This window comes from Pan paniscus, chromosome 6 (assembly GCF_029289425.2).
Source record: "Pan paniscus chromosome 6, NHGRI_mPanPan1-v2.0_pri, whole genome shotgun sequence".
NCBI classification, from domain to species: domain Eukaryota; kingdom Metazoa; phylum Chordata; class Mammalia; order Primates; family Hominidae; genus Pan; species Pan paniscus.
This window is the reverse complement of record NC_073255.2, coordinates 141,859,091-141,873,520: the sequence shown is the minus strand read 5'-3', so window position 1 is coordinate 141,873,520 and position 14,430 is coordinate 141,859,091. Positions and strand designations below refer to the sequence as shown.

The 14,430-nt window shown below is 40.4% G+C and overlaps 1 protein-coding gene across 4 annotated transcripts in view; it reads right to left on the bottom strand.

Annotated features, from left to right (window-relative positions):
- KMT2E (lysine methyltransferase 2E (inactive)) overlaps positions 1-13,030 on the bottom strand; it is a 100,119-nt gene extending 87,089 nt beyond the window's left edge. For all 4 annotated transcript variants that reach the window (XM_055114796.2, XM_003811182.6, XM_008963542.5 and 1 more), the window contains exon 1: positions 11,137-13,030. The gene's annotated coding sequence lies outside the window, so the exon portion shown is untranslated. The remainder of the gene's footprint in view (positions 1-11,136) is intronic.
- Positions 13,031-14,430: the final 1,400 nt, after the last annotated feature.

Genomic DNA, 14,430 nt, shown 5'->3' with positions numbered 1-14,430 from the left:
GGAAGAAACCTATAACTTCCATGAGCATTCATCTCAACTGGTGGAAGCAGCAGAAAGTAGTTTACATTCATTCAACATACATGGACATTAGTATTTTTAAAAGAAGAATTATTAATCCTGCACATTGGTTAAATGAAGATTAAGGAAACATCTATAGTACCTACATAAAACATTTTAGAAAAAAATACATAAACTATAAATAGTGATCACCTTAGCATATGATAGACCTTACACACAGAAGTCAGAGATTTACTTTTTTCCAGAAACAACTATTACAGAAAAGGCTACAGAGCTTCTAAGAATTTTACCCAAATTAACTTACTGAATTATCAAAACCACGCTATGAAATAGGCTCTATTATTATCTCCATTTTGCAGACCAAGAAACAAAAGCACAAAGAGGTAGAAAACATTGCCCAAAGAAGTACAACCTGGTTTGAGTGCAATCAAACCAAAGTGGTATGGTTCTGGAATCTCTACTCTATACAATACAGCTTCTAAAGAAGTACTGTTTTGAGTCCTTTTAATAAACATATGTTACTTTTACATCTTAAGAATTGGAGGTAAATAAGCCACGTTCCATATGTCATTCTCCAGTGCAAATTTTTCAGTAGCACTCCTCTTAAGTACATATGATTTTAATCTGGCATTCAAGGCTCAACCACAACTTGATCCCAATTTGTACTGCTGTGATTTCAATTCAAGCTCCTTATCCAAATAGCCTATAGGTTCTGGAAACCAATGAATCATCTTGAACTGGAATATACACAAGCAGTAGACAGAGAGTCTGTCATTTGACACTGTACAAAGACCAGTATTTGCTTATTTCAGACTCTGAAAATAGTGGCCTGCCTTTTAAAAAGAAATGTCCAGCATGATTTCTTGGAAAAGTATAAAGCACCAAGAATCAGGACCTAAATTTTAAACCTTGATTAACCACTATGTAACTTTACAACCTTGGGAAAATCATTTAAACTCTCTGGAGCTCAATCTCCTTATAAAATAAAAGCAGAGAACTGGAATATAAAAATGAGCTGGAGCCAGTATTAAAATGCAAATTCAAGGCCCTACTCTAAAAACTTGATTGGTCTGAGAATGTTCATTTTAATATAATTGATACATGAGGTCCTTGAGCCACAGTGAGAAAAAAATAACAGAGTTCTCTTAAGTCAATTCTAAATGTAGATTCTTAACTTCAGTCAATTAAGGTACTCCTTTACAAGTCCAGGATGGGAGTTCTGGCCTGAAAGAAAATCCTTTCGTTCATCATGGGGCTTGTTTTTGTACCTTCCACCATACCTTTTGTTTAAACACCGAATTAAGACTTAGTAGTACTACAAACTGAACTTCCATCAATCTGTTAAGACATATTGGCACACAGTCAATTCAAATTATTTTTTAAAGCACCTACCAAATGCTAAGTATCCACTGTATTTCATTAATCTTCATTGTTGTGAAATATGATTATCTTAATTTTCTCAGAAGAAAATTTTAAGTTTTAGAGAATATAATATGCACTCTGTAAGTCTCAAAATTTTCTTCTCCTGTCTGAAAATTTCCAAAGAAATTAAATTATCATCCAAATTCACTACCAACATTTTGCTATAACTGAAAATACATAAAACTGATGAGTATTATCATAATGTAATGAAAGTCTAAGTGTTTTTCTGTTTCTTTTCCTTTTCTTGTCCTTCTTAACCTTTCTGAGTATATATTTCTTTAACTACAAAGTTCTAGAAACCATATACCGCTTTGCCCTAGAGTTACAGATGTTTCATGCTCTGCTGTATTACCATCTGTGTATACACCATCTCACCAACCCCCTTTTAAAAAGCATTAATTTGCATGTATGTGAAAAATAACCTATCTTAATGTTTTCCAAAAAATATTTTACTTTTTAAAAATTGCTTAACGGAGCCGGGCACAGTGGCTCAAGCCTGTAATCCCAGCACTGTGGAAGGCCAAGGTGGGTGGATCACAAGGTCAGGAGATCCAGACCATCTTGCCTAACACAGTAAAACCCCATCTCTACTAAAAATACAAAAAAATTAGCCAGGCCTGGTGGTGGGCACCTGTAGTCCCTGCTACTAGGGAGGCTGAGGCAGGAGAATGGGATGAACCCGGAAGGCGGAGCTTGCAGTGGGTGGAGATCACACCACTGCACTCCAGCCTGGGCGACAGAGCGACACTCTATCTCAAAAAAAAAAAAAACTGCTTAATGAATTTTTGTCTTTTTCTTTTCTTTTCTTTTCTTTTTTGAGACAGAGTCTCACTCTTGTCACCCAGGCTGGAGTACAATGGTGCAATCTCAGCTCACTGCAACCTCTGCCTCCCAGGTTCAAGCGATTGTCCTGCCCCAGCCTCCCAAGTAGCTGGGATTACAGGGGCCCGCCACCACGCCCAGCTAATTTTTTGTATTTTTAGTAGAGACGGGGTAATGGATTTTTTTATTGGAGAAAGGGGAGTATCAAAATTGGAAGATGTTTTTGGCCCTTAGAAATTAAGCTGCTGGCATTAGCAAATCATAAGCCTAAACAATACAACTGTAACTCAAGACTCATTTAGCAATAGTTTTAAAGACTAAATAAGGAACTAGAAGCACATCTTTTGTGTGTGTGTTCTGGATTTCAAATTAGATCAGCATCCAGGAAACTATTTAAATCCCATTTCGGTGGAAAACTGTACAGGAATATTATACATATACTACTGTCTATCTTATCTATACTTTTCTTCCTTAAAATTTATTTTATTTGTTGTGATTTAAAAAGCAGCCCATATGCCTTACAGAAAAACTGGAAAAGAAAAAACAAGAAAACGAAACTCCCACAATCCCAACTATCCAGAAACAAATCAGTTAAAAACCCTGGTGTATATGTGTATGTATGTACCCAAGTAAAGAAAAGAAGAAAATTAGTTTTTTTAATTAAGCAAAAGAAAAGAAAAACCTTCGTGTATTTACAACCAACACAGTAAAAACTTTATTTAGGCAAGAATCATCAACAGACGCTACATCTTGAAGAGGAAAGTTTAATGAGGAAGTGGATATTTATACAATCTCAAAGTATTTCCCCAAAAATTAATTAGTAATGTCAAAAAAAAACATCAACTATACAATAGAGAAACTACTCAACACCTTAACTAAGCTATCAAAATGAACATAATAGTAAAGGGCAAACAAACATCATATGCCTCCAGACGATAGAAAAACACATATTTCTAATCTAGTATTCTAGCCAAAAATGTATAATCTGAATAATGAAGAAACCTTAAGACCAAGCCAAACTGAGGAGCAATATATAAATAATAAGCCTTCCAATGTCATGAAAGACAAAGACGGAGGAACTGTTCCAGATTAAAAGAGACTTAAGGGACAACAAAACTAAATGCAATCTGTGATCTTGGATCGGCTAATGGTACTGAAAAAAATGCTAATAAAGGACATAATAGGGACAACTGATAAAACTAGAATATGGACTATTTAGTATTACATCAATGTTAAATTTCCTGAATTTGACAACTACTCTGTTACTTAGGAAAACATGCGTGTTCTTAGGAAATGCATACTTCAGTAATAAGGGCTGTAAGGGGGCTAGTACTACTGGCAATGAAACCCACTCTCAAATGGTTCAGGAAAAATATCAGGTGTATATATAAAGAGAATAATAAAGCAAACAGCAAAATGTCACAAGTCAGGTGATCTTGGTACACAGTATAAGAGAGTTATTTGTACTATTCAAGTAAATTTTCAGTAAATTTTACATTAAGTTAAAACCAAAAATATCTTGGTTTTTTAGCATTCCTCATCGTGTGTGTGTGGCAATTTTTTAATTAAAAATTGAATCATCAGTGTGATATATCAATTATTTAGTTTTGGAAGCCCTCCCAAGTACCTTTGAACATTCCTGGAAAAAGGTAATTGTTTTCAGGAGAATTAAAGGTGTCTTTCTCTTGCTTTACATCTGAGAAACGCCACTCTACAAACCATGAACACCCACCCCACCACCATCTCTCTAACTAGTCTCAGATAATTAGAGGGGATCAAGATGGTGAATAGTGGCTCTCTGACACCTTGCCAATTCCTGTGAGGCCCATCTGTACTTTCTTCAAATAAATTATGTGAGATTTCCCTATAGCCTTATAACAAATCCTTTATTTAAGCTAGCTAGAACTGATTTCTGTTCCTTGCATCCAAAAAACTCTAAAACAGCAGGCTTTTAAGAAGGTGAAATAAACTACGGGTTCTCTCAAAGCAGGGACAGTCTCATCTCTCTCTGCATTTGTGGTGCCAGGAAAATAATAGCTACTCAAATTCATCTTTTGTCTGTGCTTCAAAAATATTGTTACAGTGAAGGCTTAATGATGTAAGATGTAATAAGCCTGTGTCAAGGCAACCAATTAAGCAACTTCATTTAAAGAGAAGAAGCAGAGACTTATTTTCTGGGTAAGAGTTACTATGTATCAGACCAATCTGACACCCCTATTTATGGCTACTGGACCACAGTCCTAATCATTCAAATTAGTCACATCATGAATCTTCCCATCTCAGCCACTTCATTAAAGAGGAAATGGGGTTTTCAAATTCCTGAACGCTGTCTTTCTTTAAATGTTACATAAAGCAAGATGGTAAGAGGAACTGGAGATATCTCTCTGTAAACTCAAAAATAGAAACGATTACATATATTAGTCTCTGAAATAAGAAAACAAAAATATTAGAAGAGTGTATGTTTCTCATACACATTCTCTGAAAGACCCAAACTATGTTTCCCTGACAATATCCTAAGTGGTAATGGTTAATTCTTTTCTTTTCACCATATTCCTCACTTTTTACTAAAAACCAATGACACTAGGCTTCATCTTAGGCCAAACGGTAAGGAAAAGATATTTAATCTTTAAGCTTATTTAACTCAAATAAGTTTAAAATAATTTATAAGTGTAAATTTTTAAGACTTTAAATGGAAATTATTTTAAATACCCTATGAAAACAAAAGTCAACAGAAATGAAAAAAATTTAAACATTTTAGGTCTCAGATAAAACATGAGACAGCATAATTACATAAACTTTATTTATTTTTTTAGAGATGCAGTTTCGCTCGTTGCCCAGGCTGAAGTGCACTGGCACGATCTCGGCTCACTGCAACCTCCGCCTCCCAGGTCCAAGCAATTCTCCTGCCTCAGCCTCCCAAGTAGCTGGGATTACAGGCACCCGCCACCAAGCCCAGCTAATTTTTGTAGCAGAGATGGGGTTTCACCATGTTGGCCAGGCTGGTCTTGAACTCCTGAGCTCAGGTGATCCACCTGCCTCAGCCTCCCAAAGTGCTGGGATTACAAGCGTGAGCCACCATGCCAGGCCAAGTGAACTTTAAAGTTGTAAGTACCACAAACCAAAACTAACTCAATCCACTATCGTATGCTAGACAGGCATGACCTTAAATGCTGCAACCAAGTTGGCTATTACACAGGTGTGATTACACAATATCATCTTTCTCAATATTAAAATTCAGGACCAAGAATTTTTTTTTTAATTTACTTATTTACTTTTTTTTTTTTTTTTTTTTGAGACAGAGTCTCACTCTATCGCCAAGGCTGAAGTACAGTGGCACAATCTCGGCTCACTGCAACCTCCGCCTCCTGGGTTCAAGCAATTCTCCTGCCTCGCCCTCCTGAGTAGGTAGGATTGCAGGCACCTGCCACCACGCCCGGCTAATTTTTGTAATTTTTAGTAGAAATGGGGTTTCACCATGTTGGCCAGACTGGTCTCAAACTCCTGACCTCAAATGATCCGCCTGCCTCGGCCTCCCAAAATAGTGAAATTACAGGTATGAGCCACCGTGCCCAGCCTATTTTTAATAATTAATATCTGATATGTCCTAGTCTTCTGAAGGAATGTTTCTTCCTTTGGATTAACTCTAAATTAAGCAGCCTAAGAGTTGCTAAGAAATTACCTCTGTCCAATTGTTGTAAAAATAAAGCTACATAGATCATTGCTTATCACGTTGACCTGCATGCAGATCCTTTCTAAACCCAGATTTCATATTTGAAACAGTTTTGAAATACAAAATATTTTAATTAAAAATGATGAACAAGTAGTTTACACATTATATTATAGGTTAATTATTTACTCATTAAAAGACATAGTGTCTGTTTTGATGGCATCTTAATGCAACACATCAAAAAAGAATTCTTTGTTGACCTGTTGCATTGAAAATGTCCAACATCCCAAAAAGCTTAAATAGTTTTGGTAAATAACCAAACGAGATTTCCAATAAAACTGTAAAATTCACCTAACAATAAAAAAAGTTTTTCTGTCCAAAAATAAAATCCAATTATGAGCTGTTCATGAGGGAAAAAAAGAACTGATTTCATATCAAGTGAAAACATGTTATCTCGTGAAATATAAGACCAACTGCTTTTCCTGACTCTGATTTAAGTAAAAAGCATCCTAGTTACCAATGGTTAATAAAAACTTCTTTTATCCTTAAAGATATGAATTAAAATCTAATTAACTTACTCTGGGTCACCTTCATTTGATTTTTAATGTAGCACTTAGCATGGAAGTTCACAATAACAAAAAAACAATTTGTTTGCATCATAATATGGTTAATTCTTATCTCTTGCAATTGCTATTAAAAATATTGCAATTGCTATTAAACAATGAGTATTTTATATAAAGTAAAATACTCATATTATACAAAGTAAAATACTGTTTGTTTTATATAATGCAAAATACTCATTGTTTAATAGCAATTGCAAGATTTTTAGTTAAATACCATCCACTTCCAGTTTAGTGTAGAAAACAATTTCAACAACAAATACTGTTCCTCCATGTTAAGTAAATTTGTAGGTAATACAAAAAATTATTCTTTCAATGTCTAGAAAAAAATAAGGCTCCTCCCAACATCTGCACATTACAGAACAGGTAGTAAATACGAGCCACTTCAATTTTAAACCCAGCCTAAAAGCCAGTAACATTCACAGAGTAATATTTCAAATAGTATTCCACTCGTTAATTTGCCAGTCAACACAAAAATTAATTTTACCATAAAATAATTACATTTTCAATATTAAAAAGTCTCATAGATAATCTATCATGAAATTGGGGAAAACAAGTCTCACAGAATACAAGTATTTAACATTTATTCTAACACACAACAGGGAACAGTCCCTGATCACCCTACATATTTGAGATGTAAATGTGTTTGCTTCAACAAAAGATTCACATCCAAGAAATAATTAAGCACCTACCATCTGCTAAAAACAAATCCTTTGGAGATAAAAGCTTTTACACATTATTAAAATATTTTTAAAATAGTAAACATAAAATAGCATCTGTTGAGAAAACTGCATACTAGTATTTCCTAACCAGTTTTGATAGCTCTTCAAAGTTCTGTTAGTTTTACACATTTTAAACACACTATGGTTGTACACATTTAAGTCCCAGTAGTAGTAGCTTCCAGAAATGCAGAGCTGTTAGGGTTTACATAAAACACACCTTTAAAAATTAAACCACAGGTTTCTTTAGAAGATTGATGAATGAAAACGAGTACATTATTCTTGGAAATTAAGAAGTCAATTTAAGAAATTATAATTTCCCTAAGACCACTAAGATATGTACTGAGGGGAAATTTTTCTCCTATTAATTAGCTTTTCTCCCTACTGCCTCAATAGACTCAAGAAGTCCTAGAGCTTACTGGGGGCATATATGGCAATGATTTCTCGCTGGAAGCTGTGAGGAAGTCAGACAAGCCAAAATTGTAGGGCAGTTATCAGTCTTACAGAGTTGACGGGAAATGGAGACCTGTCAAGGCTCTACACTTAAACTGAAATCAGAGAGATCCTTTCATTTACACTGACAACGAAAGGATGTATGATCAAAATGTAGGCTCTAAAAATAAAATTAACTCTCCAATTACATTATAGTTCTCTACAAATCCACTTAAACAGATAAACAACTAATCCTTCAAACTCAGCTATCCTAGAACAAAGACCATTTGACTAGTTTCCCCCAAGGAACCAAATTCTTTCAAAACTCTCTGGGAACAAAAATCATGCCTAACCTTCTAATAAATTTGCCTAGACAATCCTAACTTAAAACACACATAGTAAATTAACAAAAAACAAACAATTATAGCCTCGTGATTTATAAAGTAACCATTCAAAATAAGGTACAATACTTAAAAAAAAAAAAAAGCCAGTCTCATTTTACAGGAACTAAAACATCCAAAAAAACACCAAAAAACAAAAAACAACAACAACAAAAAACACCCACCACCACCACCAAAAAGAAACAAAACCTAAAGCAATAAAGCAAGCCAATATGAAGAAAGCTAGTAAACTGAAGACAGCTTTTCCTATAATTTCTAACTTGGTATTTTTCATTTGAAGCCAAGTAAGTTCAATTGCTTTGTCTGTCTAGACCTGACCAAGGTCTCTATGAAGAAAACCATCGGGCACAGGCAGTGTTCCCTCCTATGGCCACATAAATCAAAATTTTAAGAATACACTGATTTTGTATATTGAATAGTAAGTTTAAAGTACCAAGCTTCTGAACCACAGACCTTAATCACCCAGCCTTTAAAATAAATGCACAATCTTTACACAGCAGTGAATGATCTGGACTTAAATACTTGCTCAGATCAAAATACAAATGAGTACTGACCCCAAAACCCTACACAAATTTCGCCCACTACCCACCAACATTTCACTTTATAATAAAATATTTCAAATATTCTAAGTAAGGTTGTGTGCTCAGTCTTCCATGATGAAGCTCACTGGTATGTAGAAAATCCTTGAGCCAGTTATTTCTCTAATTATTTCGTAGGCTAGAACCTTATCAACCTAGTTGATACAGTCACCATATGAAGTAAATGCTGCTCTAAAATATTTACAATGGAATAAAAGAATCATGAAACAGTGTATACTCTTCAACCTTTTAAAGTACTACTGGATTGAAAAGCACTCATCTTTCCGTTGCTCCACAATCAGAATGGTCATTAAATGTCATTAATGGCCCACTCATAATCTCACTGCTTAGTTCAACCCAAAAAGAACTCCCACTACGAAAGTGAATTCTAATCTTTCACACTTTAAAAAATTCAGTTAAATGACACCTGACACCATTTAATTTTCAGTCTCAGTCTATAAGTTTCTGAAAATAGCATAAAATGGATTCAAGACCCTATTATGATAATGTTTTTATTTAAGGTCTATTAAAACAGACTAAATTCCACAATCCTATAATAGGTAAATGGGCATATTTGAAGAGGGAAAAAATCCAGAATCGGAGCCTTACTTTTAACTTACATAATGATGATAGTATGCTGTAAGAAGATTGTTAAAGGCAGCATGAAGCTTCACTTTACCAAATACACAATAAACTTTGAAAATTCTTAAGGAAAGCTTAAATACATGGGAAAAATGGATGGCAAAATATAATGGCATCTCTACACCCAATGAAGTAACAGGTTTAGGCTTGTTTGTACAGCTCCCTAAAATTTAAGCTAAAACACAATACAAAAACCAAAATCCACAAAATGGGTCAAGAGGTGGTTGGGAAATGTCTTACTCTAGATTGAAACATTTAATCATATAAAATAGATGATACTTATACACTTACTAAACATTTTAATCTACTTTGGCATATTGAATAAAAGATGGTTGGATTAAACCAAACAAAAACTATTATTGGTACCCAAATAATTTTTTTTTAATGTTGAAGCGCACCCATCATCACCACTGAAATTTGCAAGGCTGTTTTTTTTTTTCAAAAGTGGAGACATTTTATTTGCCTTTCAGGAAAAACGAATCAAATTAATCAACTAAAACACAGCACTGTAATTTGCAGTAAAAAATCAACACATTTTTGTAACTGGCCCGGGGAAGGAAAAACAGCCCAGTCTTTTCATGTAAACATAATAAGCCTGTAATATGCTGCAGACAAACGCACTGCATGGGGTGTGGAGGACCCGAGCTGATTAGATTACCACAACATCAGCCTGGGGCCGCCATTTTTAGAATCTGTAAAGGACAAAAGAGGGAAATTTCAGTTTTTACTCCCCATCTCAGAAACTGAAGGAAAAAACAGACTATTTTCCAAATAGGTGTTCATGTCTCCAGCCTCGAGTTGAATGCACCTCACTTAATTCTCTCCAAGGTCTCCAGAACTCCAAACACCTTACCTTATTCACATCTCTAAAAAGGGAACAAAATAGGCAAAACGAGGTTTACTCTAGAGCTGACTCTAGCGATTCCTCTTTGACTTTAAATTGTATCGTTCTTAAGACAGAGCCCAGCAAGCACGGATCTATACGGAACTAAGGCCAGTAGAAGAGAGCACTCTGGATTGTTTTTTCTCACCCCCACCCCGTTTAGCACAGTGAACCGTTTGTTTCTCATCTGTGTCTGCTGCCATAGAATTTGTGCCAATCCCTTGGTCAAAATAAGCTTTTCTGAAATGAGCCATATTGTAGATCCTAAGGCTCCGGCACAGTAAAGGACGGCGGTAATGCAAAAGGAGTGGGGGAGGAGACTGAGAAGGCTGGGTACTGGGGTGACCACCTCAGGGGCGGGTTTACCCTCTCCAGGAGAGGATGAGGAGCTAGCTGTCTCGCTCTCCCACAAAGAGAGATGCCCAGGGCGTTCTTCTTACCCCCTTCGTATTCATGTGCACATTATACCAGAGACTGCCCGTCAAGAAATGGAAGAAGAAAATGGGGCCTATATGGCTTTTCAGCACCTGAACAAGACGCGGTTGAGAAAAGGGAGCGCTGGCAGCTCCTGGGACCACTTCGACACAAACCCTACTAACAGTCACAAGCCTCCGTCTTCACTCAAGCGGCCTTAACCCGCTGCCAATGAGGAGTGCGCCCCCTCCCTAACTCCCACTCTCAAGGGGGTTTAACTGCCAGTTACCCCTTTCCCAACCCTAAAACCCGCCATAATGCTCCATTTCTAGGGTCAGGGAGAAGAAAGAATAAATTCGATTTAAGCAAGCAACGTCTTGCGCCGGCAAAGACACCTGAGAGTCAACGTCGGCTCCCCCAGCTTAAGGATAAAGATGAGAGACCTCCCTCCCCCTTGAAACACAAGTCCCCCAACCCCGCAAGCCCCAGGAACTCCCATGGAGACGACAGGCACTAACCTGTGATGTTCACACACGAGACACCCGAACCCCGTTATGTGCTCGACCCCCAAGGAGTCTCTCCGCACCTCCGCGAACAGGCGACCCCTCGACAGCAGCCACTGCGGACACAGGACCCGGCTCCACACACCCCCTCCCCAAACAGCAGCGCACAGCCTCTTCACCAAGAACCGAGGAGTAGGGGAGGGGGCAGCCAGGCAGTCAACAGGAACGCAGAGACGACGGCGAGGCTGCTCGGAGTGTCTATGCCCACTCTGTTGCCGCTCCCGAACTCCGGCACGGTCTCCGACTCGGCCCCCTGCGCCCGCTCAGTGTCACTGCCTCTCGCTCTGGGAAAATGGCGGCGGCGGCGGCGGCGGCCGCGGCGGCGGCGGCGGCGGCGGCAAGTGCACGGGGTACGCCCGTCCCGCTCCGCAGGGGCAGAGGGGGAGGGGATGAAGCTGCCCGGCGCCATTTTGCTTGTGGGCTGCCGCCCGCCGTTGCCTCTCCGCGGAGGCTCGAAGATAGCAAACTGGAGGCGGTGAGGGGGACGGAATCTCTGTCTTTCTGACAACAGATGCATTCAACAAGCCACCGAAGGTTTGAGGAAGTGTCGGTATTCGGTGGGACTGGTTCTTTCCCCCTTTCCCCCAGTGGCCCTCAAGTCTGGATATAGGTGAGCTTGGGCATGCCAGTATTGGGTGCACGGACAAGGACAGCAGGGCTTGGGAACGAACTCCCGTCACCGTCCGAAAGCGATACACCTTCTCCCCCTCCCAAACAACCCCAGTCCCGTCTCCCCGTTCCTCTCCCCCTCCTCCCCCAGCCCAGTCTGGCCTCCAGCGCTGGGTGAACCCGGTTGGGGTGTCACTCGACGCCCACTAGGGGCTGAGGAGGCTCCAGTGCGCAGGCTCCGGGCACCGGATAAAAGCGGAGCTGGCGAGTCTAGTGTTGTCTCGATGGAGGAGCAAGAAACGGAAGAGGTCGGGGGGAGAAGCAGCCGGAAAAATGCAGCCACCATCAACGCCGCCTTCCTGCCACCGTGCTTCGGGGTAAAAAGCTGCCGTTGCCGTCGGTGCAGTTGCCGTCGCTGCCTCCTATACTTCTCTTGGCCTCGGGGAAGGATTTCCCCACCGGTGGGACAATGTGCGGGGAGGGGAGTGGGAATTCCTTTATATGGCGGTGATTAGACGAGGGAGGGACAGACAGTGATCTCGAAGAAAAAAGGGGAAGACCAAAGAATAAAAGAAGGGTTTCCCCACTAAAATGACATGGCGATTCCGGCTCTTGTTTTGGGGGTCTTTCCCCGAAATGGTTTCCGTCTTCCCCTTGCCCCGCAGCGACCCAGAGCGCTGGGGGGAGCGGAGTGGGGAGAGGCAGAGGCGGTCTCGGCAGCCAATCAGCGCCTGATGTGTCCTGTCGGGCGCGTCGTAGTTGGCTGGCGATGACCTCATCCTGCAGCAGCGGGTGGGGCCAAAGCCGTAGGGGGAGGCTGTTGCAAAGGTAGAGAGGGAGAAGTGACGATGGTGATCGTTGCTGCCGCGGCCGATATGGAACCCAAGCAGTGGCGAAGGGAATCGCAAGGCTCTTCCCTGACCATTTTCTACTGTCCCTGCGCGAGGTGAGGGCCCCGGCTCGGCCTCTGCGAAACTTTGGGGCGCTGGCGCGGAGGAGGAGACAGGATTTCTCCCGTGACTTTTGTAACTGCGTCAGGGCAAGATGGCGCTGGGTCTCCTTGGGGCGCGGGGGGAGAGGCACGTCCACCGCCGCAGCGCATGTGACCGGGCTGCATTCTTGTGGGGTTTGGCTCCGACCCAGGCCGGGGCGGGGGAGGGGACAGGGCTTGGGCGGAGGAGACTGTGGTGCGGTCGGCGTTGGCGGCCCGAAGAGGAAGAGATGACTGTTGGAAAGCGTTCCCCTCCCCCATACGGCAGAACAGCTGCGGCTCCCAGGGGAAAGCCCCCGCAGGACACTCCTCGTGGGGTGTGACGGCTGTTGGTGGAGAAGGTTTGGCGCCCTATTTTCTTATCTGCCTTTCTCCCCGCAAAGTATACTTATGTAAGGTGGTAGTTCCCTGACGTGGGACTCGGAATCAACTAGGAGTCCTTGAGGGCCTCTGGGAGGCCTAGCGAGGGGTAGACTAGCTTCTGGGGGTACAACGTCAAGGAGGATCGATTACTTTCTGAGGAAACAGTTTCTCAGATTGAAATAGAAAAGTATTTACAAAGTTTGGAAACAAATTTAAAGGTGTAAGTAACACCCAGGAACACTTTTAATTGCTTTGAAAAGGCACAAGCAGCCATCTGAATTTAAGGGCCCTTTTCAGACTCTTCCTTCCTCCTGTGATTCCTGTTCTTTATTCCAGTTTTCTGTCTGTACATCCCTTAAGAATATAGTTTTGTCGGTGGGATTCGCTCTTTTGTGCCCCGGCTGGAGTGCAGAGGCGAGATCTCGGCCCACTGCAACCTCCGCGTCCCCGGGTTCAGGCGAGTCTCCTGCCTCAGCCTCCCAAGTAGCTGGGATTACAGGCGCCCACAACCACACCCTGCTAATTTTTTCTATTTTTAGTAGAGACGGGGTTTCACCCCATTGGCCAGGCTGGTCTCGAACTCTCGAGATCCGCCCGTCTCAGCTTCCCAAAGTGCTGGGATTATAGGCATGAGCCACCGCGCTGGGCCTGCTTTTTTTTTTTTTTTTTTTTTTGGCACTGGGCATTAGTAATACGGAATAAAAGCCGTGTTTTAAACTGTATTAAGTTGTAAGACTTTTCAGTACTTTCAAGTCTGCTTTCTTTCTGTTGCCCTTTTGTAGTTTTTAAAAATAAAAGATGCAATTATAAGCACTTCCGGTGAATATTATTCCTTAAGGTTCCTGCATCATCATGAAATTTGAAGCACTTTTATAGTAGTACAAACTATACTTTTAGCTTTTGAAACCTCGATAGGAGAAAATATCCAGCAGTTTTAAGGGCTATTTTGGCATATTCAGTAAGGTAGACTAAGTTTGTTTTTCGTTTTTCCCACTTAGCCAAACTAGTTAAAGTAGTCAAAACTAGCAAATAATTTTTAAAGGGCTTCTCCTTTTGGGTGGTGTAGAGGGTGGGGAGTTATTCAACAAACACATTTGCAGCCAAAATCTGGCCTACTTCTTGGCAGAGCGCTTATACTTGGTGCTACGAGAAAATGATTGCTGGACCTGAGAAGAACCTGAGGTCAAGGTTGTGCTATTTCTTTAAGTCTTAGTTGTAGGCTCTTGGTAGTTTGAAAACAAGATTGGGTTTTTAATTCATTTGTGTATCCTTAAATCCTCACTAGT